The sequence below is a fragment of the Nomascus leucogenys genome, chromosome 1a (genome assembly GCF_006542625.1).
Source record: "Nomascus leucogenys isolate Asia chromosome 1a, Asia_NLE_v1, whole genome shotgun sequence".
NCBI classification, from domain to species: domain Eukaryota; kingdom Metazoa; phylum Chordata; class Mammalia; order Primates; family Hylobatidae; genus Nomascus; species Nomascus leucogenys.
In genome coordinates, this window is record NC_044381.1 from 7,495,497 (window position 1) to 7,522,406 (window position 26,910).

Genomic DNA, 26,910 nt, shown 5'->3' on the forward strand with positions numbered 1-26,910 from the left:
TGGCTTTTGAAGCATTTCCAATATTGCTTTCCAGAAGGATCATTTCCATTTCTTTTAGCATTAGCCACATCTAGACTACCAATTTCAAATTGTACCTTGTATTAAATGGTAGATTTTTGTTTGTTTCAGTTTCAAGTGTATGCTTTGCTGATTTATTCTTTAGCGATAATAAATTTCTTATGAGCTAAATGTAAGTTTAGCTGTTGTGGGCAGGTCATTAGATGTGGCCCATAGGCAGGGGCAAGTTATGCACATGTGTGATAAAGGTGAGGGCTCAGAGAGAGGCCAAGAGCAGCTTCTAGTGCTTAGAGCAATTGTCTGGGAAGGGTGTGGCACCAAGTAGAACATGTAGGAAATTGATGGTGAGGGATGTGGGCAGATGGGAGTGGGCATATTGGAAACATTTGTGTGGGTCTGGTATCTTTATGCTCTTACCAGTAGGCTTCCTTAAGGAGTGTGGCATCTTGCCTTGTTAAACCAGCTTCTGTGTGATTTCCTTTGGAATGGGTGAGGCAGCTTGAGTACTGTTGGCCTTTTACACTTAACAAAACATGAGGCCCAGAGAGGGTCAAGTGCTTTTCCAAAGTTGGGAGGCTAGTAAAAGGGCCACGACATGCTCTTATCCCCCACACCAGTATTGGAGAAGTCGTTATGCATAGTCAGTATCATAGTTATGGAAATATGTAAAACTAGGTCTTTGTCAACTACATATTGCCCCTGAGCTGATGGGTGTATTTTGTACCTTCTCCATAGTTTCTTCCTGTGTGTTGTATCCTGGCAAATGTTCAGGCTTCTGAGAAGAAGGTTGAGCTGATGGGTCATCCAGATCCTGGACTGAAAGTTGTATGTCTAAGTGCTTGAAAATAAAATAAAACTCAATCTAAGTTTTTTTTTTTTTCTTTTTTTTAAACCGCCTTTTAGGATAATTAACCTTTTTGTTCCCTTATTTTTGTATATATAATTAAGAGCTAGAAGCAGCATGTTTGGGATCATTTGCAGAAAAATTGATATAAAAATGTCCTGAATTAGCTATATGTATTTGGTAGTGAAATAGCATAAGCATTGACTGTAAAGATGAGGTTGATGGACTTTGGTTTGCAGTGCTTATCAATTTACTGCTTGTGTTTGAAAGCCATTTACTACTCATTGGCATTGCTTCAAGGGAACATTGACTTTAGTCTTCAGATTTGAGTAACTTTTGTTATTAAAATCCAATGAACAAAATCCACTGCTTTGTAAACACGCAGTTTTAAAACATCCTCATCGTTTACAGGTTTTAGAGCTGGGAATCTATCATTTTGGTAGGACCTACAAGGCAGTATTTTATAGAATTTCTGCAGGCTCTGTGGAAGCATTTAGCAGCTCCTGAGCTGGACTGACATTTTCATGCTTTTGTAGCATAAAGAAAGACATGAGAGGAGTGTTGTAAACTGCTTCTGGTAAACAAAACCAATCACACTCAAGACACCTAAATTCAACAAATGAAAAGTAACTTGTATTTACCCCCCTTGAGGTAGACGAAGAATAACAAAAGAAAAGAGTGCATTAAAGGGCATGATGCAGAGTGAGTGTAATAATAGCTTACTGTCAGGAATGTTTGAATTCATTGTAATGAATGTGCATTTAAAAAGCCCATAGATTGTTTTGCTGTTGACTGTCTTATCTTTACATTGTTTAATTCTTTAGTTCAGTATTTAAATTGTACCAAGAACTGGTTTCTCATGGTTCATAGCATTATTTTGAAAGGAATTATAGAGTCATCAAATTGCAGTTTACTTTTTCCTTGAATTTCTAGTGGTAGCTATTTCCCTTAATCTTAAAAGAATGGTAAGAAAATTGTAGCCTTTTTTTGGTGGGGGTGGGAGTTCCTGGAGAGAGGGTATGGGGAGATAAGAGAAGTAATTTGTGCAAGGTGCAAAGATGGATACGAATCCTGCTTCTCAAGTAGTTCATAGACTTAGTGGGGTGGAGGGACAGTTGGTGCAGTGGGCTTGACTCTTTGCAGCCTGCAGGAGAGGCAATATGAGCAGGCCTGCATTCCAGTAAGACTTTCTGGAGTGGGGATGACATCTGAACTTGGCTTTGATGACTAAGTTCCAGTGAAAGGAGAGAGAGTGAAACGTGGGACCAGAGCTAGGTAAATTGAAGGGTGAGACCACACCTAGTAGTGTCAGTATTTTTGCTGAAATTGCAGGTTGTTTGCTGAGCAGGAGCATAGGAGGATGAGAAAAAACTCGAATAGCAGCTGTGGGATATGGGAGAGGGGCCTGAGACAGGGCTGTGGGCCTGGGTTGTGGATCTGACCCATGACCCCACAGCAGCCCCACCTGCTTTGTTCCAGAGTCTGAATTTTGTCTCTTAGCCCCAGGCAAATCTTTTAAGGAGCAGAGAAGGTGCCATGGTAGTTTTGATCCAGCTGGGATATAGCATAGGAATTAGGGGTGAGGGTGTTTTTAAAGGACTAGATCAGAATAGTCATCCTTGACAGGAGAGGGAGAGGGCCTGGAAATCCCCTGGCTTGTGTCTTCGCCTCTCTCTCTTTTTTTAAAATTATACTTTAAGTTCTAGGATACATGTGCACAACGTGCAGGTTTGATACATGGGTATACATGTGCCATGTTGGTTTGCTGCACCCATCAACTCATGATTTCCATTAGATATTTCTCCTAATGCTATCCCTCCCCCAGCCCCCCAACCCCCGACAGGCTCCAGTGTGTGATGTTCCCTGCCCTGTGTCCGAGTGATCTCATTGTTCAATTCCCACCTATGAGTGAGAACATGCGGTGTTTGGTTTTCTGTCCTTGTGATAGTTTGCTGAGAATGATGGTTTACAGCTTCATCCATGTCCCTGCAAAGGACATGAACTCATCCTTTTTTATGGCTACATAGTATTCCATGGTGTATATGTGCCACATTTTCTTAATCCAGTCTATCATTGTTGGACATTTGGGTTGGTTCCAAGTCTTTGCTGTTGTGAATAGTGCAGCAATAAACATACGTGTGCATGTGTCCTTCTAGTAGCATGATTTATAACCCTTTGGGTATATACCCAGTATTGGGATGGCTGGGTCAAATGGTAATTCTAGTTCTAGATCCTTGAGGAACTGCCACACTGTCTTCCACAGTGGTTGAACTAATTTACACTCCCACAAACAGTGTAAAAACGTTCCTATTTCTCCACATCCTCTCCAGCATCTGTTGTTTCCTGACATTTTAATGATTGCCATTCTAACTGATGTGAGATGGTATCTCACTGTGGTTTTGATTTGCATTTTTCTGATGACCAGTGATAATGAGCATTTTTTCATGTGTCTGTTGGCTGCATAGATGTCTTCTTTTGGGAAGTGTCTGTTCATATCCTTCACCCACTTTTCGATGGGGTTGTTTTTTCTTGTAAATTTGTTTGAGTTCTTTGTAGATTCTGGATATTAGCCCTTTGTCAGGTCTTAGCCTGTCTTTCATTCTTTTTTTTTTTGAGATGGAGTATGCTCTGTCGTACAGGGGGGAGTGCAGTGGCGCGATCTCAACCTTCGCCCCCGGGTTCAAGCAATTCTCCTGCCTTAGCCTCCCGACTAGCTGGGATTACAGCTGCATGCCACTACACCTGGCTAATTTTTGTATTTTTAGCAGAGACCGTGATTCTCCATGTTGGCCAGGCTGGTCTCTAACTCCTGGCCTCAAGTGATCTGCCTGCCTTGGCCTCCCAAAGTGCTAGGATTATAGGCGTGAGCCCCTGTGCCCGGCTGGCCCCTCTTTTATTCTGCTGCTGCTTTCAGAGCTTGATTTCCTTAGGTTATACTAAAAAATCTGAACACCATGGACAGTAACCTATGGCAACAGTAACACAACTTAAGCAAGTATTATTTTTAAAACCAAAAAACCAAGACTCTCAAAGGCATGGGGCGAATCCAGCCTTTGGGTATATATTGAAGAGTAGGGTTTGGCTGTCAAGTTCTGCCTTTTGCTGGTTTTTGTAATAAAGCTTTCTTGGAGCCCAGTCTTTTTCATTTGCATATTATATATTTTTGCGCTACAGTGGCAGAGGTGCGTTAGTTGTGACAGGTTATATGGCCTTCAAAGCCTAATATATTTACTGTTTCTTTGCAGAAAATGTTTGTCAGCCCCTTATATGGAGGATAATTATTTGCTCTTGGGGAAGGGTGTACAAATCGTTTTTGAGACAGATGGGATATAAATAAAACCGGAATGTTCTCAGGAGGATGAGATTAATATAATTGACTACATTGATTCATTGCAAGGAAGAAACTGTAGTGTTTTGTGATTTCAGGAACCTTCTGTAGTTAAAACAAGATCTCAGAAATAGAGCCATCTTTGGTCCTGAGTAAGTCCTAGATGATTCTTTGGAAACAGTACATACACATAAGGAACTTAAGATCTGGATTTTTTTTATGTTTCACTAAGGGCTGGTCTGCCACTGAAGTTTTAATTAGCCTTTGTTAACTGCCTTTACATTAAAATATTCAGCCTTCTGTTAGAAGCAGCATGGGAGTTTCTTTGGGAAACAAAACAAACACACAAAGACAAAGATAAAAGAGGGACCGAGAGAAAATAAGATTTGGCTAAAGGACCTGCAAGTCAGCAGATGTCTGTAGAAAAGACAGAAGGTATCACATTGCTGAGATGGCCAGTAGCCATGTACACCTGCATCGACCTTTGATGGCAGAGCTACATCTCTTTTTTTCTGTGTGTGAGAGCTAAGAATAGACATCAACATTACCTACGTTAGTACAGTGACAAAGGATCATCAGGCTTGTGTTCTGTCCTATTTTGGGCTGTATTTCTAGCAATACCTATTGTATGGCATAATGATGATTCTTCTCATGATAATGCTTCATTAAGTAGAGGTATAAAATGAAGTTCTACATGTTTTGCTCATGCTATTATCTTCATAATCTATAACCCTAGATGGACCTCCCAGTGTATTGTGTGTATTCAAGTCGTGTTTGCAAGATTTTCCCTTTGCTGAGCGGCGACACATAGCTCCTCCCCTCATCCTCATCTCTATCCTCCATCATGCTGGCTTTCCAGTTTAAATGCCTCATAGCGTAACATGCAGGTCAGTCTTCAGTGGCCCCCTGGAACCAACGTTTTGCACCAAAAGGGGGTAGCTTATCCTCATTGTCAGAGTACCCATGGAGCAATTTAGCCTTTGGATTCTGTAATAAACCTATGGGATAGCATTTCATAAAGACTGAGAATTTCCTGTGTGTGTGACCATCTTTGATGATAGTTTTCTGCAGGTCACTGGAGGAAGGTAGCCACACTTCACTGTGAGGGGATGCTGCCCCACCTGTCACCTTCAACTTCTGCTATCTCACACTATTGTTGGATCTTTCAGACCATTTTGCACTTGCTTTGAAACTCAGCCCCTTCACTGAATCATGTTGCTCCTTCGTTGCTGCTGCCTCCAGATCTCCAAAGGTGTCCCCCACCCTCTCCTGTACCAGGAGATAATCATTGGTCTCCTACCCTGAGAATGGCTATGAGTCCACTGCAAAAGGAATTTCTCTAGTTTTTCAAAATCTTGAGTCACATGGTGAAGCTCTTCAGGAGCAACTCTGCTATGTTGAAGAGATTGGGACATGTCAAGTTAATATCTGATGGGCCTCCTTCCTTCAGTAAGCGCCATCACTTCCAACTCTTTGTAGGCTTCTGTAGGTCTCATATGCTCACTTACTCTCTCCTTGGGTTTTTCTACTTTTTCAGGAGACATTTTCACTCATACTGATGGGAAGATGACAGCAGTAGTGCCGATACATTTAATATGGGCGCTAGACATAATCCTTTTGGGAAAACATCTGAGATACAACTTAGCTGCAGACTATATTCTCTGACCTAGGTTTGTATACAGCTGAAACAGTTCTGTTGGTGGACACCATCATAGAGAGTCTTTGATTTGGACAGTGAATATTGGGTAAAAAAATTATTATAGCAAATATTTGGAAAATGGTAACAGAGGATGAAGGTTACTTGTATTTATTTTTGTGGTATTTCTTTTCGTGGCTATTTCTTCTGCAGTAGACTCTGAGTTCATTGGTGACAGGTGTCATTTCTCATGTACTCTCTAGCTTCAGTTTCTAGCATAGGGTCTGATGAGTGCATGGCATTGGAAAAATAGCTGTGAAAAATATTGTGATCTAATAACAGACTGCAGCAAGATGGTCTGGTTACAGCAAGAGGCTTGGGGAGAGTGAAGAGGGTTCAGGTGACCTTCCCCAGTGTGCGTTTTTCTGAACTCTATTACTCCAAGACAGTAGTTCTCAAACTTTCAGTCTTAAGGCCCTGTTACAATCGTAATAATTATTGTGAACCTCAAGTAACTTTCATTTAAGGAGGTTATATCTATTCTTTTTTATTGTATTAGAAATTAAGGCCGGGTGTGGTGGCTCACGCAAGACTCCGTCTCAAAAAAAAAAAAAAAAAGGAAATTAAGAGAATATTTAAAAAATATTTAATTCATTAAAACAGTCCATTACATATCAACATACATTATTTTATACAAGGTGACTATAGGGTAGAGAGGAGCAGACAGAAAAAGAAAAGGTGACTGCATTTCCCCAATTAAAAAATTAGTAAGAAGAGTCACATTATTTTACATTTTTCAAATCTCTTATGTCTAGCTCAATAGAAGATTGTGGCCAGGTACGGTGGCTCACACCCATAATCCCAGCACTTGGGGAGGCCGAGGCGGGTGGATCACCTGAGGTCAAGAGTTCGAGACCAGCCTGGTCAACATGGTGAAACTCCGTCTCTACTAAAAATACAAAAAAATTAGCCGGGCATGGTGGCATGCATCTGTATTCCCAGCTACCCGAGAGGCTGAGGCAAGAGAATTGCTCAAACCCGAGAGGCAGAGGTTGCAGTGAGCTGAGATAGTGCCATTGCACTCCAGCCTGGGCAACCAGAGTGAAACTCGGTCTCAAAAAAAAAAAAAAAGATAGCTGGATTTTTATATCAGCTTCTACATTTAATCTGTTATAAGGTCATATGTCCTATAGCTTCTGGAAAACTCTATACTCACGAGAGTGAAAAAGGCAAATACTAATGTTCTGGTATAATTTTGAAAATAGTTTTGATGTCACAGACCCTCTGACAGGGTCTGCGTGTCTTCCTGTGGTCCTCAGAAAACACCTTGACAACTGCTTCTGTAAGATACTTAGCAAAAGATGACTTACCTATTGCACATACATAATGCAGAGATCTTAGGGCAAGGTAACTGTGTTCCATCTTTATTTATTGGCCTTCAGGTAACTGAATTCCTGATATGTTTCTCAAAGAACGAATCACCTTCAGAGACAGTGGTTCTCAAACTGGAAGCCATGGAGTTCTTTGGGGCACATCCTGTCCTGTGTTTTGTCTTATAAACCAGGCAAAATTTTACAAGTAGACACCGTGTGAGCTCATGTCTCTGCATCTGAAAATATAGAAAATATTTTAAATAAATTGTACCTCCAAGATTTTTCTTTAATATTAATTTGCTGGCCTATTGCTTTTGTTATCTTCAGGTCTTTATTGATGGAAAAGTGATAGAAAATTTAAAACAGTTTGAAAAATATTGTGGCAAATCTTTTTTTAATTTATTTCTCTCTCTCTTAAGACAAGGTCTCACTCCATTGCACAGCCTGCAGTGCAGTGTCACAATCACAGCTCACTGCAGCCTCCACCTCCCAGGCTCAGGTGATCCTTCCACCTCAGCCTACTGAGTAGCTGGGACTACACGTGTGCACCACCATGCCCAGCTAATTTTTTGTAGAGACGGGATTTCACTATATTGCCCAGGCTGATCTCAAACTCCTGGCTTCAAGTGATCTTCCTGCCTCCGCCTCTCAAAGTTATGGAATTACAGGCATGAGCTGCTGTGCCTGGCCTTGTGGAGAATCTTAATACAAAAAAATATAAATGTCTTATATATTTCTCCTTGAGCTGGGGAAGTTTTTTTTTTTTTTTTGCTATGCTTGTACTAGGTGGATGGGTGGTTGGTGTCCTACTCTTTCCATTTTGTTTTTAGTTTTCTTGATAATCTATAAATTACACCACTTTAAGGTAAAAGTTTTTGTTAATATAGACATTACATATGAAAAATATGGGAAGGTATTACATAGAGAAAATGAAAATCATGCATAATCTTGGCATTCAGAGAAAACAGCTGTGAAAACTGTTCTGTATATTTCCTTCCATTGTTTTTTCTCTATGAATGCTCCATAATTGCATGTAAAAAAAATTTTGTGGTACAATGAACAGTTTTATTCCCCTTCTGTTTGACCCATTGTGAATGCTTTCCCACGATAATAGATGTTCTTCCACAAGATGATTGAAAATTTATCTTATTTGGCCGGGCGCGGTGGCTTATGCCTGTGATCCCAGCACTTTGGGAGGCCAAAGTGGGTGGATCACCTGAGGTCAGGAGTTCAAGACCAGCCTGGTCAACATGGTGAAACCCTTCTCTACTAAAAGTACAAAAAATTAGCCAAGCATGGTGGCAGGGACCTGTAGTCCCAGCTACTGGGGAGGCTGAGGCAGGAGAATCGCTTGAACCTGGGAGGCAGAGGTTGCAATGAGCTGAGATCGCACCACTGCACTCCAGCCTGGGCGACAGAGTGAAACTCCATCTCAAAAGAAAAAAAAAGAAAATGTGTCTTATTTTTATTGTTATTATTGGCAGGATGGTTTTCACAGGTAGAGGACAGCAAATCTAACATGAAGGATGTGGGTGGGTGGAGGAGGGAGAGTATGACAGCTCCTGATCTTGTGTTGGTCAGTGTGGGGCAGGGCACAGTCCACAGTGGGTGGCCAGATCAGAGTGGCACCTTGCACAGACACGCACTGCCCCATTTTCTGCCTTTCTTCTGCAGCTTCTTGAGATAGAAGACTTTATTAAACAGCACAGAATATTTGACCTGTTTTCGTGTATAATCAATGTCTGCCATTCCTAGCTGTGACTTTCAGGAAAGCTCTGTGTTCTCCTCAGAATTTTCATCTATGAGGGGAAAAAATGGAATTAACCGCTCTCTCTTGTTCCTTCCAGCTCAGAAATGTTTACTTTATGATAAGCAATATTTAAGAAGATGAACTAAATTCAATGATAGTGAATTTTTGTCAGTTCCAGATTTCTTTTGTATTAGAATTTTGTCAAATCAATAGCTCCTTTATAAGAAACCTGTTGGTGAGGCATGGGAATCTTTTCACACCAAGGTGTTAGACATAGTGGCGTTTAATCTATAGACTTTTTTTCCCTCTTCCCTCAATGGGGTAGCTTAAATACCTTCATCCACCAGATGGTGCTCTTGGACAGCAAATTTATTTCAGGCTGTGGCTTTCCAAATGAGGTAAAACAGTTTAAACGGTTTGAGTCACCAGGAGAGTTCCTTTCCATTTTGTATTTTTATCATGTCAGGATATCATTTACTTTGAAATAACAAATCGTTCAAAGCCAGAACACTTAACTGCCTAAATTTCACATCCAAGGCAAACATGTCATCCTAGACAAGTTTTGACGCAGAGAGAGAGCTATTGGCTTGTAGGATTGTGACTTTCAGGTTTTAGTTCTGTGAAATAAGGCTTCTAGGTAATCACAGCTCATTTATCTGCTAGCATGTTATGGCTGCTCTTTAGTGAAGCAAGTCAGCTTGCATGACCCCAAAAGTTGTCATCCAGACAGGGGATGTGATGGAAGGACAGCTTTATTGGTCACATTGCATCCAGAATGTTTCCGTTAGTTCTGGAAGCTGTGTTTTCAGAGGGGTGTTGCCAGAGCAGCACAGCTGGGATGGTGCAGGAATTGTTGCTGGAAGAGCAGTTAAAGCCCATGTGGTTGTTGCCCCTGAGAATGGTGCAAGTAAGAAGGTTAGGTGGGATCACTGTGGGAAAATTCAGTCTGTCTCTGGAATAAGTTTCTTTTTTTTTGAGATGGAGCCTCGCACTGTTGCCCAGGCTGGAGTGCAGTGGCGTGATCTCAGCTCACTGCAAGCTCCGCCTCTCAGGTTCAGGCCATTCTCCTGTCTCAGCCTTCCGAATAGCTGGGACTACAGGTGCCCACCACAAAGCCCAGCTAATTTTTTGTATTTTTAGTAGAGACGGAGTTTCACCGTGTTAGACAGGCTGGTCTCGATCTCCTGACCTCGTGATCTGCCCGCCTCGGCCTCCCAAAGTGCTGAGATTACAGGCGTGAGCCACTGCGCCCGGCCATCTCTGGAATAAGTTTCTAAGGAATACATCTGCCCCAGAGCAGATCGGGCTGCCACTTGAAGTAAGGAAATACTGACCTTGGAATGTTCATGTAGAGACCGTCTGATCTTCTGTCAGACATAGTTTAAAAATTTTGGGTTGGGGCCAGGTGCGGTGGCTCATGCCTGTAATCCCAGTGCTTTGGGAGGCTGAGGTGGGTGGATCACCTGAGGTCGGGAATTCGAGACCAACCTGGCCAACGTGGAGAAACCTCGTCTCTACTAAAAAATATAAAATTAGCCAGGCGTGGTGACACATGCCTGTAATCCTAGCTACTCAGGAGGCTGAGGCAGGAGAATTGTTTGAACCTGGGAGGTGGAGGTTGGCGTGAGCCGAGATGGCGCCATTGCACTCCAGCCTGGGCAACAAGATCGAAACTCCGTCTCAAGAAAAAAAAATTGGGTTGGATACGATGTGAGTAGAATTGGCCATTTCTCTTTTCACTGTTCTCTTTACCTCTCAACTGTTAAACTTCACAGTTGAAATATACTTAAATGTTTAATAAACTAGTAAATTGATAAATCAACAAATATGTGTGGAGAATCACTCTGAGTGATCGATGGTTTTGAGACGTGTCAGCAATGGTGGGTGTTGGCCAGTGCAAGAAGCTTACTGGTTAGCTTGAGAGTCATGAATGGTTTCCCTGAGGGATAAACAACACACACTATACAGGCAGAAGCCTGGTGGATGGCATGAATACCATGCACAGTAGGAGTGTAAAGAGGTGAAGATTACTGGGCACTGGCAAAGTCCACAAGATTGTAGTGAGAATACAGGGCATTATGGACATTAGGCATGGTGAGCAATGTGAGGGATGAGGAAGCTGAGCCTGTTTTGTGAGTTCTGGATGATTGGCATGCCTAGAGGGGCAGATTTCTGTGGGAAAGTATTAGGGACACAGCAGTGAGAATTCAGTGAGAATTACTAAAGGAGAAAGAACATGAAACTCAGAGGTGAAAAGTGAGAGTTTTAGTGCTGAATTTGGCTGGTGAACATAAAGTCATTGACAATTTCAGCTGGAAAAAACTTTGGAGATCATCTGGTATAATAGTCAACACATTGATGGATAAGGAAGCTCAGACTGAATGTTAGGGTTTATCCTAGATGACTCCTACTTAGTGGCAGAGCTGGGAGACCCCCCTTTCCTATTCTCTCTCTACTCTTTCAGATAGTCACCAGGAAGGATGGTTAGAGCTTGTATACTCTGGATACTCTGGAGCTCTTCTTGTCTTGAATTGGTGTCTGTTGAGGCCTCTGCTGGTCAGAAGGGCATTTCCCCTGCAACCCAGCCTTGCCTGCAGGTTTACAGAAGGGCTTTGATAAGGTGTATCTATTGGAAGCCCAGTTCCTGCTTTGGGCCTGCTTTGTTTTCCATTTCACAAAAAGGAATATGAAGATAATCTAGATTTCATCTTTATTATAATTTTGTAAGATATAAAAGCCTGTGTTTTTTTTCTAGGGGGAATTTATAAATAGAGTAGAAAGATTCAAGTAATTCTTCTCAGAAAGGAACCATTCATCTACAACTTCTCCTAGAATCTGTTTTACAGATGATCAAAAATATGGGGCAATGTTTCTGTACCAAAATTCTTTTTAGTGTTTTCCTTATTACAGCAAAAAATGTAAAACAACTTACATGTCACAAAGGAGAAATACGGATACAAATTGTTAAAGCCATGAAGTAATATGTAAAATAAAATTTGTTAAGAAAATGTTTGTGCCGGGCGTGGTGGCTCACGCTTGTAATCCCAGCACTTTGGGAGGCCAAGGCGGGCGGATCACGAGGTCAGGAGATCGAGACCACGGTGAAACCCCGTCTCTACTAAAAATACAAAAAATTAGCCGGGCATGGTGGCGGGCGCCTGTAGTCCCAGCTACTCGGAGACGCTGAGGCAGGAGAATGGTGTGAACCCGGGAGGCGGAGCTTGCAGTGAGCCGAGATTGCACCACTGCACTCCAGCCTGGGTGACAGAGCGAGACTTCGTCTCAAAAAAAAAAAAAAAAAAAAAAGAAAATGTTTGTAACACAATGGTATGTGAGGAAACCAGGATAACCATGTATAGGTATATCTCCAAGATTTTGGAATGCCCACTCTGGATTTCCAGTGTTGCTTACAATCTCCCTCATAATTCATTCACTTGCCCAAGGGTAGAGAGCAGCAGGTCTGGCTGAGATGAGGGAGGTCGTGGAGCTGCTTCCCACACCCCAGCATCCTAGTATGGTTTCCTCAAAATAAGTCACCAGCTGTCAGTGGGCTTTTGGGGGTCACTGGTGCAGAGTTAAGAGTCATGAATGCCAGGAGTCTGATTCTAAATACATGCTAGTTACAACAAGTTTTTAAGAGCAAGATGTCATTAAAATGATAAAATGGTTTTCTCTTCTTTGCAGATTTATATATTTGATATTTTAAAGTTTACTTTCCAAATGTCCTATAACGATGAAGTATAGTTTAATATTCAGGAGAATTACTGTTAGTTTTCCTTTTCCATTGAAGGAATAATGTGCCTATGTGTATGATCCAGAATTTTATTCTGTGAAGAATGAAGAATGAAAATGAGGCCACTGGAAGTACCTTAGGCTGTTTTTCTTTATGAAGAATAAAAGGGAAACTCAATAGCACCAGCCCTCTGCCATGTGTTATGAGAGTGTGTTAAATCTGACATTGCTTTAAGAGATAGCAGCTGTAGAGAAAATGAAGCAAGGTGGAAAAAACAAACAACTGGGAGAAACTGAAGGAAAAATCACAGAGTAGTGTAGAGGAATTGGGAAGAACAGGTATATTCTTTATTTAAACTGGGATTTTCCGGGTATTAGTGGTTAAGAAAAGGCTCAAGTACAGCCCATACTTTGCTACCATTCAAGAATTAAGTGGTACTCACTTTTCCTTTTATTAGATAACATTAGTGTCATAGACTCTGTTATGTTTTTTTCTTATTTTAATCCATTAGTCAGTGGGGGAAGCGGGGATCTGTGGATTTGTTTACTAACGAAGAAATATATCAGTCAGACATTATTCTGCTGCTGGTAATAAAGACCTCAGAATCAGTGGCTGAAACAAATTGGGCATTTAGTTTTCTTTCATGTAAAAATTTGAGGTAAGTAGCCTAGGGCCAGTGTGTTGGTTCTATGATGTCATTATAGACCCATACTCCTCCCAATTCTTCTGCTTTCTTTATGATGAGATCTTTTTTTTTTTTTTTTTGAGACGGAGCCTCACTCTGTTGTCCAGGCTGGAGTGCAGTGGCATGGTCTTGGCTCACTGCAACCTCCGTCTCCCTGGCTCAAGTAATTCTCCTGCCTCAGCCTCCCCAGTAACTGGGATTACAGGCATTTGCCACCACGCCCAGCTAATTTTTGTATTTTTAGTAGAGATGGGGTTTCACCATGTTGGCCAGGCTGGTCTTGAACTCCTGACCTCAGGTAATCCAGCCACCTCGGCCTCTAAAGTGCTGGGATTACAGGTGTAGGCCACCGCACCCAGCCTATGATGAGATCTTTACCCTCATGTTTTCCTGGTAGATGCCTGAGCCTAATAATCGTGTCTGAATGTCTCAAGGAAGGAAGAGGGAGGAAGAGTGAAGGGCACAAAGGGCTTGTGCCTGCTGAGGTAGTCCTTCAAAGCTCTCTCCTGGAAGCCCTACTCAGTGATGACCGATCACCTTTTGTTGGCCAGAAAGAACCCTGTACTATGACCATCCTTAGCTGCAAGAGAAGCTGGAAATGCAGTTTTCATTCAGCTATATTGCTCTTTCAATTAAACGAGGTCCATTAGTAAGGAAGGCGAAACTAGATCCTGAGTACTTAGGCAGGCTCTGCCATAAAAGCTTATTATAAGACATGATGACTTTGAGATGCTGTGTTACAATGTATTATATATACTTTAAAGAGTTGAATTTGTCGACGGTGCGGTGGCTCATGCCTGTAATCCCAGCGCTTTGGGAGTCCGAGGTGGGCGGATCACAAGGTCAGGAGATTGAGAGCATCCTGGCTAACAGGGTGAAACCCCGTCTCTCCTAAAAAAATACAAAAAATTAGCTGGGCGTGGTGGTGGGAGCCTGTAGTCCCAGCTACCTGGGAGGCTGAGGCAGGAGAATGGTGTGAACCCGGGAGGCGGAGCTTGCAGTGAGCCGAGATCGTGCCACTGCACTCCAGCCTGGGCAACAGAGTGAGACTCCGTCTAAAAAAAAAAAAAAAAAAGTTGAATTTGTCAAGGAGCTTAATAGTCTAGAAAATATGAATAAAGTAGTATGGATTATTCTTTTTCTTTTTTTCTGTTTTTTTTTTTTGAGGCGGAGTCTTGCTCTGTCACCCAGGCTGGAGTGCAGTGGCACGATCTCAGCTCGCTGCAAGCTCTGCCTCCTGGGTTCACGCCATTCTCCTGCCTCAGCCTCCCGAGTAGCTGGGACGACAGGCACCTGCCACGACGCCCAGCTAATTTTTTGTATTTTTAGTAGAGACGGGTTTCACTGTGTTAGCCAGGATGGTCTCGATCTCCTGACCACGTAATCCACCTGCCTTGGCCTCCCAAAGGGCTGGGATTACAGGCGTGAGCCACTGTACCTGGCCTTTTTTTTTTTTTTTTTTTTTTTTTTTATGGAGATGGAGTTTTGCTATTGTCGCCCAAGCTAGAGTGCAATGGCACAATCTCAGCTCACTGCAAACTCTGCCTTCTGAGTTCAAGAGATTCTCCTGCCTCAGCCTCTGTAGTAGCTGGGATTATAGGCACCCACCACCATGCTCGGCTAATTTTTGTATTTTTTTTTAGTAGAGATGGGATTTCACCATGTTGGCCAGGCTGGTCTTGAACTCCTGACCTTAGGTGATCTTGCTTGCCTCGGTCTCCCAAAGTGCTAGCATTATAGGCATGAGCCACTGTGCCTGGCCGTAAAGTAGTATAGATTATTGTGTTTTAAATTTTTCATACGTAAAAGTACCTTGACGGTTCTGAGCATGGGATATGACTGTTTTAGTAAATGTTGAGATAATTGGTCTCCTTTAAAGGGGGGCTTCATATGGTTTGGGTCCCCTTTAGGATTTTCTACAGGAGCCATCTGTAGATATGTAAAATTATGTGAAATAAAATTAATATTTCTATTTAGCCTGTGTTTTTTTTAAAAAACAGAATGCATATCTGTGAGTATATCCTGCACTTCCTCTATGCCAGTATTTCCTAAAACATCTTGACAGGGAGTCTTTTAAAAAAATAGAAAGTGTAGTTACCAAAGTACTGACTTTCCTAGGTATTGGGAGATAGAGGGAAGTTTCTCCCTCCCTGATTATATAAAAAGCGTGTAGTCAGAGTTGACTTTCTGGTTTATCGTTTGGCCACGTGGCTTCAGAAACAATAGAGCCAGCATGGGTTAGAATTTCATTCTCACCCTTGAACCCCGGCCGTGTGATTATGAGCTGCGAGGTCTTGGCAAGTTATCTGTCTTTGCTGCAGTCCCCTCATTTATAAAACAGTGTTGATAATAGTGGATAGTAGTGTTTAGCTGGCAGGACAAAATGAGGTGACATAAATAAAACACCTCTTACAGGGCCTGCTCCCTGGTATATACTGAATCAGTGTTAGCTGCTGCAGGTGGCAGTACTAAAGCTAAGCAAGACAGAAGTCTCCAGGCCTTAATGAGATAGTTATTCACTAGCTGATTCTGACCAAGAGAATTGTAAAGAGTTCTGTTCTGCAGTTGCCATTTTAAGTTTGTCCAACCTGCAGCCCAGCGATTTATACTTTTTGACATCTGTCAGAGCCATGAAGAATGTTTGTTTAGGAGTCACTGCTTAAGAAAATGCCTCTGTAGGCCGGGCGCGGTGGCTCACGCCTGTAATCCCAGCATTTTGGGAGGCCGAGACGGGAGGATCACAAGGTCAGGAGATCCAGACCATCCTGGCTAACAAGGTGAAACCCCGTCTCTACTAAAAATACAAAAAATTAGCCGGGCGTGTTGGCGGGCGCCTGTCGTCCCAGCTACTCGGGAGGCTGAGGCAGGAGAATGGCGTGAACCCCGGGGGGGCGGAGCCTGCAGCGAGCTGAGATCGTGCCACTGCACTCCAGCCTGGGCGACAGCGAGACTCCGTCTCAAAAAAAAAAAAAAAAAAAAAAAAGAAAATGCCTCTGTTGTTTTTGAGAAATACACCACTATCTTCTTGTCAGTAAGATCCTGCTGTGTGCGGTGCCAGGACAAAAGTGGCCTCATGGGATATGACTCAAGAGGTAGTCTTTTTTTTAAAGACAGTCTTGCTCTGTCACCTAGGCTGGAGTGCAGTGTGCAATCTCGGCTCACTGCAACCTCCGTCTTCTGGGTTCAAGCAGTTCTGGTGCCTCAGTCTCCCAAAAAGCTGGGACTACAGGCATGCGCCACCATGCCCAGGTCATTGTATTTTTAGTAGAGGCAGGGTTTTGCCATGTTGCCCAGGCTGATCTCGAACTCCTGAGCTCAAGCATTCTGCTCGCCTTGGCCTCCCAAAGTGCTGAGGTTACAGCATGAGCCACCCCGTCTGGCCGATAGTCTCTTTGTCATGATTTTAAAAATCATCTTGTTGGCCAAGACCGTGTCCGCCCCTTGAGCACAGACCCTGGCCCTCGCTGCTCTGCTGCCTGTCCACACCCGCTGCCAGCTCACCATAGATGATGATATTGCTACGCCCGTCGTTGACAACGGTTCCGGCATGTGCAAGGCTGGCTTCGCAGGCGACGATGACCCCTGGGCCATCTTCCCCTTCATCGTGTGGCACCCCAAGCACCCGGCATGATGGTGGGCATGGGTCAGAAGGACTCCCATGTGGGTGACGAGGCCTAGAGGAAGAGAGGCATCCTGACCCTGAAGTGCCCCATCGAGCATGGCATCGTTACCAACTGGGACAACATGGAGAAGATCTGGCACCACACCTTCTACAAGGAGCTGTGTGTGGCTCCCGAGGAGCACCCCATGCTGCTGACCGAGGCCCCCCTGAACTCTAAGGCCAGCCGCGAGAAGATGACCCAGATCATGTTTGAGACCTTCAACACCCCAGCCATGTACATGGCCATCCAGCCCGTGCTGTCCCTGTACTTCTCTGGCTGTACCACTGGTATCGTGATGGACTCTGGTGACGAGGTCACCCACAGTGTGCCCATCTACGAGGGGTATGCCATCCCCCACGCCATCCTGCATCTGGACCTGGCTGGCCAGGCCCTGACTGACTACCTCATGAAGATCCTTACCGAGCACGGCTACAGCTTCCCCACCACGGCTGAGTGGGATATCGTGCGTGACATCAAGGAGAAGCTGTGCTATGCCGCTCTGGCCTTCGAGCAGGGGATGGCCATGGCGGCCTCCAGCTCCTCCCTGGAGAAGAGCTACGAGCTGCCTGACGGCCAGGTCATCACCATCGGCAACGAGCAGTTCTGCTGTCCTGAGGCACTCTTCTAGATTTCCTTCCTGGGCATGGAATCCTGTGGCATCCATGAAACTACCTTCAACTCCATTATGAAGTGTGACGTGGACATCCACAAAGACCTTTACGCCAACGCAGTGCTGTCTAGCGGCACCACCATGTAGCCTAGCGTTGCCAATAGGATGCAGAAGGAGACCACCGCCCTGGCGCCCAGCACGATGAAGATCAAGATTATTGCTCCTCCCGAGCTCAAGCACTCTGTGTGGATTGGCGGCTCCATCCTGTCCTCGCTGTCCACCTTCCAGCAGATGTGGATCAGCAAGCAGGAGTGTGATGAGTCTGGCTCCATCGTCCATCCTCCAAATGCTTCTAGGCAGACTGTGACTTAGTTGTGTTACACCCTTTCTTAACAAAGCCTAACGTGCAGAAAACAAGATGAGATTGGCATGGCTTTATTTGTTTATTTGTTTTGTTTTGTTTTTGTTTTTGTTTTATTTGGCTTGACTCAGGATTTAAATACTGGAACGGTGAAGGTGACAGCAGTCGGTTGGAATGAACATCCCCCAAAGTTCTACAGTGTGGCCGAGGACTTTGTTTCTTGTTTGTACATTGTTCTTTTTTTTAATAGTCATTCCAAATATCGTGAGATGCATTGTTACAGGAAGCTGTTTGCCCTCCTAAAAGCCACCCCGCTTTGTCTAAGGAGAATGGCCTAGTCCTCTTCCGAGTCCACATAGGGGAGGTTTCTTGTAAATTAGGTAATGCAAATTTTTGTAAATTTTTGCCTTAATACTTTTTAAGTTTGTTTTATTTTGAATGATCAGCCTTCGTGGCCCCCTCTTTTGTCCCCCCAGCTTGAGATGTATGAAGGCTTTTGGTCTCCCTGGGAGTGGGTATAGGCAGCCAGGGATTACCTGTACACTGACTTGAGACCAGTTGAATAAAAGTGCACACCTTAAAAAAAATCACTGGGCACGGTGGCTCACGCCTGTAATCCCAGCACTTTGGGAGGCTGAGGCGGGCGGATCACCTGAGGTCAGGAGTTCGAGACTAGCCTGGCCAACCCGGTGAAACCCCGTCTCTACAAAAAATGGGAGGCGGAGGTTATGGTGCGCCAAGATCGTGCCATTGCACTCTAGCCTGGGGGACAGAGCAAGACTCTGTCTCAAAAAAATAAATAAATCAGCTTGTTGAAATCTAATATTTGATTATATGTGTACAACATATTTAAGTTTTAAAGCAGAATGATTTTGAGTATTCCAAACTCACCATGCAGTCAACAACTACAACTTTAACAGCACTGCTCAGGGACCACTCTTTTGTGGTCCTTTCCTGCTGTGCCACCCCCATCACTCTGGGGTGGCCTGAATTTTGTGTTTGATTTCTTGCCTTGTAAAAAATAGTTTTCTCATGCATGCACATATTTTAACACAATATGTTTAGTTTGACTTATTTTTGACCTTATTAAAAATAGTATCACTTTATGTAGTTTTCTGGGTCTTTGATATTTTTCACCTAGCAGTATTTCCCAGTTGATCCATATTATTTTGTAAGCTATTGTAATGTTCATTCATTTTCTTTGCTGTATAATATTCTACTCTGTGAATATACAACTTTTTTTTATTCTGCTGCCAGTGAACATTTTCTTTCTTTTTTTTAAAAATAAATACTGCTGCTATGAACACATCCCATACATGGTACCTGATGTACCTGTGTAAAAGTTTCTCGAAGGTGTTTATGTAGGAATGGAAATGCGGGCTCATAGAGTGTTTAACTTTACCAGATACTGTTGAATTGCTTTTCTAAGAGTTTGTATCACTTTATATTCCTTTAGCACTGTATATCATTTTTGTTTTTTTGAGACAGCCACTGCACTTTGTCAACCAGGCTGGAGTGCAGTGGTGTGATCTTGGCTCACTGTAACCTCAGATTCTTGGGCTCAAGTGATCCTCCCACCTCAGCCTCCTGAGTAGCAGGGACCACAAGCTTGCACCATCATACCCGACTAATTTTTGTATTTTTTGTCTAGATGGGGTTTCGCCATGGTGCCCAGGCTTATCTCAAACTCCTGGACTCAAGTGATCGCCTGCCTCAGCCTTCCAAACTATTACAATTACAGGCGTGTGCTACTCTGCCCAACTTATAATCATTATTAGGACAGCTTTATTGAGCTATAATTTATACAATACAAAATTCACCCATTTTAAGTGTATACTTCAGTGATTTTCGTGCAGCCATCACCAGTCTAGTCGCAGAACATTTCCATCAGCTTTAAAAGCTTCTTCATGCTGATCCAGTCTTCAACACTTAATATCTTACTACTTGATGTCATTCTTGTGCCTATAAAATATGTTACGTGAATTTGCACCTCTCTGATTAAAAATGGCTTAGAATATCTTTTCATGTCTTTATCGGCCGTTCATATTCCTGTCTTTATGAACTGTCCTCTATTTTGCTATTAGATCTTTTGGCTTTTTCTTTATTTGGAATTCTTTATGTATTCTGGATACCAAAACTATCCCATTTATATTTGTTGAATTATTTGCTCCGGTTGTGGCTATTCTTTTCACTATTTTGTTTGTCTTATTTACAATGTCTTTTAATGAACAAATGTCTTAATTTTAATAGATTTTTACTAATTTATTTAGTTGTTTTGTATTTCTCATTGTTCCTGGACTGATTAGATTCTGTCTTAGAATGTTGCATGTTCTATCCTCAGTATTGCTTAACTTACCTTTCAGACTTTCAATCTCACTGTATTTCTGTACTGTACTATGTTAATGTCCTAAATATTATATGCTGGTTAACTACTTTTCTTGCTTGTTAATACTGGTTAACTGTTTCTCTTATTTAACTCTTTCAGTGAGTTTTTAGTTTAATAATGATGTATTTCTTTTCTAGGAGTTCACCTCTCCTTCAGGTTGGACTGGACATTCCAAATATTTTTCTTTGCTTGTCTTAGCGATTCCATCTTTTATTTCTTTAAACATTTCTTATTCCTTGACGACAGAATAAGACAATTTAATATTGGTGGTCCTGCTTGAGGGGCTGGTCTGAACAATTCGTTTGTTATTTCCACTATCTCTCTGCAGTATTGGCTTTCTTCCCGGTATGCACAGTGATCTTTGCTTGTATGTGTAGGCTTGATCTTAATTTGTGGAATAATTCTGGATCTAAATGTATGGTTCTTTTCCCCCAAGAGGACTGGAGTTATTTATGCCTGGAACCAGGAAACTCCATTAACTTCACACTATCAGTAGTCTAGACTCAAGGTGGGAGTCTCAAGCTCACTGCAGTCTTTTATTTGACTGGACATTTTCCCCCTTTTTTCTCTGTCCTTTTTGTACTCATATTTGCCTTTATCTTTATATGTGGCACTTTCACTGCAGAATTATTTTGTTTCTTTCAAAACTTGCTATATGATGGTTGTTGTCGAGAATTCTAAAACAGAAAGCAGTGCTGTAAAATCGTAGGTATTTGGTGTATAAAAATGCAAAAGGGAAAGTAGTTTTGTTTTAAAATATTTAGGGAATGTAATACATTTTTAGAAAGAAGAAGCAAAAAAAGCTATCATGTCAAACATTATAATTAGCTATAAGCAAAATGTACTCCATATGGATCTAATCTCATTGTGTAAAGATCCAGGGAAATCCTCAGTCTATTTTAAAGTGTAGACCAGAGCTTTCAATTTAGTTATTAGAAGGCACTATTTTCTTTTATGGAGAAAAGACTGTACATTATGGTGTGAAATGGATTGAATTTTGAAATCTTTAAAGAACTAACCAAATTTTATTTTATTTTTTCTCCATGCGTGTTACCTTTGAAACTTCAAGGGCTTGTTCCAGCTGTGTGAATTTGTGGCAGTATTTTACATTAGCCTAGCTTTAAGTTGCCAGCGCAGTAGTGGAGTTGGTGGATGGTCTTTTTTTTAAAGACACAGTCTTCTAGTGTGGGCTTGGATAAGAGTCCTAAAACAGGATGATACAAGTCAAATGAGGAAAGGCATAAATTTGTCTGTTGTTTTCCCTTTGACACAGGGTCTCACTCGGTTACCCAGGCTAGAGTGCAGTCGCGCCATCATTGCTCCCTGCAGCCGTGACCTCCTGGGCTCAAACCGTTCCCCCACCTCAACTTTGCTGGTAGCTGGGACTACAGGCGCTTGCCACCACACCTGGCCAGTTTTTTTTTTTTTTCCTAGTAGAGATAGGGTCCCACTATGTTACCCAGGCTGGTTTTAAAGTCTCAGGCTCAAGCAATCCTCCTGCCTCGGCCTCCCAAAATGCTGGGATTACAGGTGTGAGCCACTGCGCCTGGCCAAATTTGTCTTTTTAAAATTCTTAAAAATGAGTGTTTTTTACTTTTAATTTTTAAGTGTTTTTACACTTAAAAATTAAGACATGTGGCTGGGCACGGTGGTTCGTGCCTATAATCTCAGCACTTTTGGAGGCCGAGGCAGGGGGATTACTTGAGGTCAGGAGACCAGCCTGGCCAACATGGTGAAACCCTGTCTCTACTAAAACAAATAAAAATTAGCTGGGTATGGTGGCATGTGCCTATAATCCCAGCTACTCAGGAGACTGAGGTCAGGAGAATCGCTTGAACCTGGGAGGTGGAGGTTGCAGTGAGCAGAGATCGCACCACTGCACTCCAGCCTGGGTGACAGAATGAGACTCCATCTCAAAAAAAAAAAAAAAAAAAGCTGCATAGTAATGGGTTAATGAGAAACACCATGTCACAATGCTGAAATATAAAAATGAGACCAATTCCAGTATTTATGAAGGGATTGTTTACAAAGAGCTCTGATGTACTGGACAGGCGATACATTTGCTGTTGAGGAGACTAATTGTTCTGTTACAATTTCCCTTTTTTTTTTTTTTTGGAGACGGGGTCTCACTGTGTCACCCAGGCTGGAGTGCAGTGCCACAATGATGGCTCACTGCAGCCTCAACCTCCCGGGCTAAGGTGCTCTTCCCACCTCAGCCTCCTGAGTAGCTAGGGCTACAGGCGCGTGCCACCACGCCCAGCTAGTTATTGTGTATTTTATAGAAATGGGGTTTTGCTATGTTGTCCTGGCTAGTCTTGAACTCCTGGGCTCGAGCAATCTGCCTGTCTTGACCTCCTGAAGTGCTAGGATTACAGGCATGAGCCACTGCACCTGACCTTTGATCTAATTTTCTCTTTTTCTTTCTTTTTTCTTTTTTTTGAGACGGAGTCTCGCTCTGTTGCCCAGGCTGGAGTGCAGTGGCGGGATCTTGGCTCACTGTAACTTCTGCCTCCCGGGTTCCAGTGATTCTCCTGTCTCAGCCTCCCGAGTAGCTGGGACTACAGGCGTCTGCCACCACGCCTGGCTAATTTTTATGTTTTTAGTAGAGACAGAGTTTCACCATATTGGCCAAGCTGGTCTCAAACTTCTGACCTTGTGATCCGCCCCCACTTCGGCCTCCCAAAGCATTGGGATTACAGGCATGAGCCACCGTGTGCAGCCCTCTGTTCTGATTTTCAAACTAGGAGTCCTGTAAGTTACTGACTGGGCACCTTCCTTTCATCTGTAAAATGAGACGATGTTTTGCTTTTGTTTTCCTAGCACAGGGGTTATCCCACCTCTTGTTTCTTTCCAATTCTATGTGAGATGGTGGTGCATGCCATGTTGTTAGGTAGAAGACATGTCCCCAGCTCTACAGTTAGCAAGCTTTGAGAGAGGCAATTTAAATGGGTGCTAGCTGTGTCAGCCCTTGGAAAGACCAAGAGCACATCTAAATGTAACTTGGTGATGGCATTTTTGTGGTGGAAGAAAGACTATAGTCCTGTCCATCTGTATATTCTTTTTGATAACTTCATTAAGTTACGGGGTAGACCTGGAAACTTGAGAATCTTTAACAGGTTCTTTCAGTATTTTCTCAGATTCTTACAGAATCTAGGTGACAGATCTTCTTTTTTTAATAATTGGATTTTCTAATGAAGTGGTAGTTCCCCCTGTGAATTCTTGCATTTCAAAAATTTTTGTTGGTCATTATTGGCCCAGTTTGGAGTTGGCTCTGTGGCACCGAAACTCAGGAGAAAGATGGGGGCTCATAGCTTTGTTTGGAAATCAGCCACATGAGGATAATATTGAAGGTGCTGAGGGTGACAGCAGGAAATGGGAAGGATGTTGTTGAAGATGGAATATAGAGTGATAACTGTGAAGATACGGAAAGACTTAGCGAGAGAGTGACAGGTTAGTGGTTTTGACCTAATTTTGGGGAACAAGGTTCATATAGACTTTTCCTCTTCTATGATATGGAAAGTACATAAAAGTATGATTAGTAATAATCATGTGTGTCAGTTTCTCAATTTTTCTGTAGCCAACTATGCTTTTATGTACAACAAATGAGAAAGCAGCCCCTAAAATATGCCAGAGTGAAGAAAATCTTCATGTTTTGTGTGTTCAGTTGGAAGTGGTTCAGTAATCATCTAGGGCTTCTTCCACAGTCTCCGTGTTGATATTGTAGCAGTTTCTCAGGTTTGTGGGCAAGTGACTGTAGCTATTCCACGTGGTGGACAAAGCGGAATGCATTATCAGGCCGTCTTCGGTGCAGTTCACAGAATCGTCACCTGTGCCTGGCAAATGGCTAAGTTCTAGCGGACCCTCCCTGCCGTTCTGCTGCCTCACAGAGACTTCTCAAGAAGTTACACAGTTTTGTTCAGGGCTGTGCTAGATCCCACTTATCCTGGAGCTGGTTATTCAGTTTTCATAATTGCTCAGGCTTTGTGTTTTGCCATTTTGCTTTGTTTTTCTTTGGCCATTTGCACATTGGTCATGGAACAGAGAGATAAAACATGCTTATAGAGTGGATTCCTGTTGGGTTCCTTCCACCTGTATAGTCTCACTCCAGTTACTGGACACATTTATGGAGTAACTGATACAGCTATGTAGTGTTGGACAAATATATGATTCATTTTAAAGTAGTAAGCTCACAACCGCTAACTTCATATTTATAGCCTGTCTCCAAAACTCCTCCTTCCTTTATTCTTTTAAAATTACTGTAATAAGTATGGACTCTTTAATGCCCGCTACATTTTTTGCAGATTTGGCCACAGATGTATTTTCTTTTATCCACATTTCTTTTTTTTTTTGAGACGGAGTCTTGTTCTATCACCTAGGCTGGAATGCAGTGGCATGCGATCTTGGCTCACTGCAACCTCCGCCTCCTGGGTTCAAGGGCTTCTCTTGTCTCAGTCTCTCGAGTAGCTGGGATTACAGGCCCACACCACCACGCCTGGCTAATTTTTTTTGGTATTTTTAGTAGAGATGGAGTTTCACCGTGATGACCAGGGTAGTCTAGAACTGACCCCAAGTGATCCCTCCGCCTCGGGCTCCCAAAGTGCTGGGATTACAGGTGTGAGCTACTGCACCAGGCCTGATCCACATGTTTTTAAAAGTTGGTTAATGTCACATAAAATTGGGATTTTGGGCTTAAAAAAATCAGAAAATCTGGCAGCATTCCCAGTGACTGGGTAATGGCTGTCTCCTTTAGACAGGATAGTAGGTTGTCTCCAAATACACATCACCCCCATAGCCACCTTTTTTGACATATACCTGGCTGCCTTCACTAATTGCTGTTACCTACCTGGCTCTTTGGGCACCTGAGTTTGTAATTCCTGCTTTATTACTCAGCTCTCCACTTCCTGCTGTGCTCTTGTACTCTTTGTTTTTTGTTTTCTTTTTTCTGAGACAGAGTCTCGCTCTGTCGCCCGGGCTGGAGTACAGTGGTGCAGTCTTGGCTTACTGTAACTTCTGCCTCCGGGGTTCAAGTAATTCTTGTGCCTCAGCCTCCCGAGTAGTTGGGATTATAGGCATGTGCCACCATGCCTGGCTAATTTTTGTATTTTTATAGAGATGGGGTTTCACCATATTGTCCAGGCTGGCTTTGAACTCCTGACTTTAGCTGATCCTCCCATCTCTGCCTCCCAAAGTGCTGGGATTACAGGCATGAGCCACTGTGCCCAGCCTCCTGCTGTGCTCTTTGGAACAGGATGCTGACAGCCCTCTTTCAGGTGGAATGGGCTGTGAATCTGTCAAGATGCCCCCCAAAAAAGCTGCGGTCTGAACCCTCTCCCCATCTTTGAAAATGAAAAATTTAAGCAGTTTTTCAAAATATTTTCACTTGTGTTTTGTAATCCTTTCTTTACAACTGTCCTATAAGGTAGGCATGTGTGGATTTATGTACTATTGGGAAGCCTTAGGGCTTTCTCCACTTCTGCTAGGAATAATGTATTTTCTTGAAAACAGTTTCAATGAAAGACTGGAATTTTCCTGTGGTCCTTTCAAGGTAGCCACAGTCCTCTTGTTGCCCAGTTTGCAGCGTTGAACCCTGGGCATAGCTCTGCCGTGAAAGGCCATTGAGAAACCATCAGATCCTATAATTGGTGAGTGGTGGAGCCAGCATTTGGTTGGAGAACTTTTGATTCCAGTGCAGCATGGTGCTATTCTGATACTGGGTTACTCTTTCAGATTGAAAATCTTCATTCCATTTTACTGTTTGCTGCGTGAGTGCAGCAGTGACACGGTTTTCAAAAGTTTACTAATAATCTATTTTTTGTCTAAAAAAAATCTTTTTTATACTATTTGATGGACATGCCATCTTTTTCTTTTTGAGACATCTCACTCTGTTGCCTAGGCTGGAGTGCAGGGGCACAATCATGATTCATTGCAGCCTCAACTCCCTCCTCTGCCGCCTCCTGAGTAGCTGGGACCTGTGGCATGTGTCACCATACCCGGCTGTTTTTTAAAATTTTTGGTAGAGATGAGGTCTCTCTCTTTATTGCCCAGGATCGTCTCAAACTCCTGGGCTCAAGTGTTCCTCCTGCCTCAGCCTCCCAAAGTGCTGGTATTACAGGCATAAACCATCAACTTTACCTACTTTTAAAAAAGCTTTTTCTCTGTTTTTCAGTACATTTTATAGTTTTATAAAGTTGGATTGAGTCTTCTCTTTTGTCTTCCTAGTTTTAATCCTTTAGACTATCTTCATTTACAAATATCTTTTAAGTTTTTCTAATTTACACTATCTTTTTATTTTTAGGTGACATAATCGAATTAAATATGTGTACTTTGACAATAAATGTGACCATACTCCAGCCACCCCTTCACACACCCCGGGTTCTGAAGTGCATCTCTGATGTGGTCACAGTAATTTTTTGTTTTACTGACTTATATTTGCTTTACAGTGTTTAGGGAACCGCCTACCATAATGCTTCCTTTAATATGTTGTCCCAGACAGCACTGTTTTACGTGATGTAAATGTGTTATAC

The 26,910-nt window shown here is 42.7% G+C and overlaps 1 protein-coding gene and 1 pseudogene across 14 annotated transcripts in view; both read left to right on the plus strand.

Annotated features, from left to right (window-relative positions):
• KDM4C (lysine demethylase 4C) overlaps positions 1 to 26,910 on the plus strand; it is a 497,722-nt gene that overhangs the window by 57,900 nt on the left and 412,912 nt on the right. The gene's annotated exons all lie outside the window — the stretch shown is intronic.
• Positions 16,900 to 17,995, plus strand: LOC101179307 (annotated as a pseudogene). The gene has a single exon (XR_004029827.1). The product of XR_004029827.1 is annotated as an actin, cytoplasmic 1-like (transcript).